Here is a 5,000-nt window from a genome sequence, read left to right on the forward strand (position 1 = left end):
CTTCTCCATGTATATTTACACTATCATTTACCTATCAATTGGGCAAAATATTCGAGTTTTTGTCGTTATTATATCTGTTTCATTTTTTAGCGGAACTAAAAACTAAAGCTACATGGCTGAGCGCATTATACATGCACTTTTTCATTATATATGTATATATATATATATATATATATATATATATATATATATATATATGTATATATATATATATATATATGTGTATATATATAATTCTCATTAGCGGCAATAACCTCTTAATTTCCTGATTTATTCACAAGAGCTAATTGTTAAAAGCATTGAATCCAAACGGGATGTAAATATAGTAGTCATTATTTTCCGTTGGTGGCAATCAGTGCGTATCTAGAGTGTGGAAGTATATTTCAGCATATATATATATATATATATATATATATATATATATATATATATATATATATATATATATATATATATATACATGTGTGTATGTGTGTGTATGCGTGTAAGTGAAAATATTAGTCCTTTCCTGTATTCCCTGGTGTAACAGACAGAAAATTAGATATGTAATTCAATAACATCTGAAAATAAATTTTGTGAATACATTTACTTTTAGCGTGATATAAATTACAATCCCGTTACGCATAATGAAACATGGTTTCTTGAAAACCTAAGCTATATATTTCTTATCAAAAATACTAGGAGTATATATTATGGAATGAGAAATTTGTTTTATTTTTAATATGATAGCTTTGAATAATCATTTATCATACCTAATGCCAAGCAATGTTGTTTGAAGTCATTATCTAAAGAAGAGGTTGGTTGATAGAGTTGATTTGTCTCTATGACTGAACTTATTTTCCTTTTAGTTTTCGTAATAATGGTATCACTGCGATTTAACTAACAAGTCTGTAATAGCAGCTTGGAAAATTTGCAGTTAGTATTTATAAAAAAAAGAACTATCATATTCTCCAACAGAATTGAAATTGCAAATTATCTTGCAATCGATATGCAAGAGGCCACATGTCATGTTGATATATGGAAGTAATGTTTTAACAACTGCACATTCTTCATACGCAAAATCATTTCTTTTAAACAGTAATTGTTATGGATGTGTATACTCGTTTCTATACTTGCATATACTTCACGCGTCAAAACTCATTGATCCAATGTTGATAACAAGAATTTTCCGTAAAGTTATGTATATTTCTATTTATCGTAATTCACAAAAAAGAAAAATTATTCATTATTATGTTGTAGATATAAATCTGTAGATGATTATTCTGAATCTAGTTTACGCGACCCGTCGAAAATGACGGCTAAATATTTAGATAGACATGTTCGCACACGCACACACCCAGATTCACACTTCCCGCTCCTCTCCCTATTCTATAACTACAACCCCTTTCACTAAGGTATGCCTACTCCCGCTGCCCCCTACCGGAAGAACGGGGAGAGACCGAGTAGTTGAACGTCTGGCAATACCGCTGAGTGTCACCGGAAAGATATATATATATATATATATATATATATATATATATATATGTAAATCAGATACTTGCTGTTTATTATATAGGGAAGATTAGCGTTATGGGGATACCTTCTCCCCCTACCTGAAGAACGGGGAGAAATCGAGAAGTTATACGTCTGGCAATGCCGCTGAGCATGACAGGAAAGACACTTGCTGTTTATTATAATGGGGATATTAGCGTTACGGTGACACTGCACGGACATGAAACGAAATAAGCCATCCAGAAGTCAGGTGGTAGCTAGACTATGACTTGCTCACGACGGAGTAACAGAACCGTGATGGGAGTGGTGGTAAGGATAGCCATTACTGCTTTGTGGAACATGTGGGTTTATTCAACTGGTTTCATGTTATTCTAAAGCTTATTCAACTAGAGAATAAGCAATTTCCATCATTTTAGGACATAGAAGTCAGAGCTGAATATAAGGAATTGTACATCATGAGTCATATAGCCCATTTATATTAGATAATAGTCCGTTAAAATTTAGGTTTAGATGTTGGGATATGTCAGTAAGGACTTACAAAATCCCTTGATTTTGTTCGGAACCGATTTAAACCAATAGATAAGATATTTTATATTCATTATTCGTTACTTCTCATATTGTTTAGTTCCTTATTTCCTTTCCTCACTGGGATATTTTCCATGGTGGAGCCTTTGGGCTTATAACATCCTGCTTGTAGCTTAGTAATAATGATAAAAGTAATGGTATTTTTTATTTTTGCAAACCATATTGCTTATGGTTAACTGGTCTTAGATTGTATATCTGTTTATCGTAAATTAGGTAATATTAAATGCCAAACAGTTGTGATTCAAGTTTATCAGAGTTTTAGGAAATATAGATTATTCCTTCCTAGTTATCGCTCATGGAACTGTCAAAACGCGAACGACTCTTCTTTTGGAGTGCGATCCTAATTTAAAGCACTATAATTCATGCATTATTACCTTGAAAATTATTTGATATCTTGTATATATTTGATAACTTTTTCTTGACGATCGTAGGCTTTTTGACATGACCTGTGTTAAGCAGAATTGGAATGGATTATGAATTTGTAAGTGTTCTGAAAAAGAAATAGCTCTCCGTTAGTTAAATGCTCTGACTAGCTCCCGTAGATTTATACGTGGTTGAAATTCTCAGAGTCCACTTTCGATTAGGAATCATTATAAGGTTGACGTTGAAGACATGCTTAAATATGAAGAGTCATAGCCAATGGTTAGGGGAATTTTATTTTTCGTGATTTTTCTTCTACTTTTTATGGCATCTTAATTTATAAAGACATCGGAGGTAGCAGTGTTCTGATGTATTTAGTTGTATATGATGTGTTAAACTTGCTATCCTGTTAATTCCTTCTTTAACGTTATATAACTACGTTATGAAATAAAAGTACGTCGTTTTTCTGTTATTCAGTTTTTGGACGTATAATGAAAAATATTTTTTTTTTTTTTATGATTTTTACCGTATATGATTATTGTTGAAGTTAGGAAAACGAGAGATCTGGTATCCTTTGATAAGATTAATGCTTTAAGTTATCTTGCTTATTTGAGCTTTTTTCTAAGTGAAAAGGATTCGACTAAATACCTCAGTAACTGAGATTTTTCTTAGTTTACTAAACGTTTTAAATATCAAATGAAAACGAAATACATAGATCTATTTGGACATACATTTTGTAAAAGAGACAGACAGGCATGAACTTTGTAAATGAAACAGACGGATATGAACTTTGTAAATGAAACAGACGGATATGAACTTTGTAAATGAAACAGACGGATATGAACTTTGTAAATGAAGCAAATGGACATGAACTTGTAAAGGAAACAAACGGACATGAACTTTGTAAATGAAGCACAGATGTGAGCTTGTAAATGAAAAAGACGAACATGAACTTTGTAAATGAAATAGACGGACATGAACTTTGTAAATGAAACATATGTGAGCTTGTAAATGAAACAGACGAACATGAACTTTGTAAATGAAATAGAGAGACGTGAACTTGTAAATGAAACACACTGACCTAAATTTTGTAAATGAAACACGAACATGAGCTTGTAAATGAAACAGACGAGCATGAACTTTGTAAATGAAACAGACGGGCATAAACTTTATAAATGAAACAGACAGACGTGGACTTGCAAATGAAACAGACGGACAAGAACTTGTAAATGAAACACACTGACAGGAATTTTGTAAATGAAACAGACGAACATGAACTTTGTAAATGAAACAGACGGACATGAACTTTGTAAATGAAACAGACGGACATGAACTTTGTAAATGAAACAGACGGGCATAAACTTTATAAATGAAACAGACAGACGTGAACTTGCAAATGAAACAGACGGACAAGAACTTATAAATGAAACACACTGACAGGAATTTTGTAAATGAAACAGACGAACATGAACTTTGTAAATGAAGCAGACGAGTATGAACTTTCTAAATGAAACAGACGGACATGAACTTTGTAAATGAGACACAGATATGAGCTTGTAAATGAAACAGACGAACTTGAACTTTGTAAATGGCGCAGACGAGCATGAAATTTGTAAATGAAACAGATGGACATGAACTTTGTAAATGGAATACAGACATGAGCTTGTAAATGAAACATATGGACATGAACTTGTTAATGAAACAGACGGACATGAACTTTGTAAATGAGACACAGATGTGAACTTGTAAATGAAACAGACGAACACGAACTTTGTAAATGAAACATATGGACATGAACTTTGTAAATGAAACAGATGGACATGAACTCAGTAAATGAAACAGATGGACATGAACTCAGTAAATGAAACAGATGGACATGAACTCAGTAAATGAAACAGACGAACATGAACTTTGTAAATGGAGCAAATGGACTTGAACTTTGTAAAGGAAACTGACTAGCATGAACTTTGTAAATGAGACAGACTAGCATGAACTTTATAAATGAAACAGACAGACATGAACTTGAAAATGAAACAGACGGACATGAACTATCTCGCGGTTTATTTTAATAAGCTCATGCTTTCCTCTAACCTTTACCCATAGATTCCTCAGTTAAGTGAAGACTAGAAAATAGTTTAATAAGGATTCGTTTAAGATAATGCAAAAGTGAAGTTATTACAAAATTATCAATCTTGAATTCATGCACAGTACATTTATACTTTTATATAAACTCAAAATTTTAGTAAAATCTAAAACTTGAAGGGCAAAAGATATAATGTACGTAGAACGTTTGTCATTAGGAAAATTTTAAAATGTTCCATAAAATTATCGAAATAAAGCATGTCGTTGTGTATAAGTTAAATCATCACTTGTGAATTACTTCGTGTTAAAAGTTTTTTTGGGTTTTTTTGTAAGAAAATTATACTTAATAAGATTTCATACAGTCTGCTTTGTAGATACATATCAAAGTATATAAAATGCTAAAAATAAGACATTTAAGATTAACCAAGCTACTTCGCAATTTGGACCCGTATACCATTCACATGAATTTTAACCCGTTTTCT

The 5,000-nt window shown here is 31.8% G+C and overlaps 1 protein-coding gene across 2 annotated transcripts in view; it reads right to left on the bottom strand.

Annotated features, from left to right (window-relative positions):
• LOC137652232 (sodium- and chloride-dependent GABA transporter 1-like) overlaps positions 1–5,000 on the bottom strand; it is a 483,785-nt gene that overhangs the window by 307,570 nt on the left and 171,215 nt on the right. The window lies entirely within an intron of this gene.

Source organism: Palaemon carinicauda, chromosome 13, assembly GCF_036898095.1.
Source record: "Palaemon carinicauda isolate YSFRI2023 chromosome 13, ASM3689809v2, whole genome shotgun sequence".
NCBI lineage: Eukaryota > Metazoa > Arthropoda > Malacostraca > Decapoda > Palaemonidae > Palaemon > Palaemon carinicauda.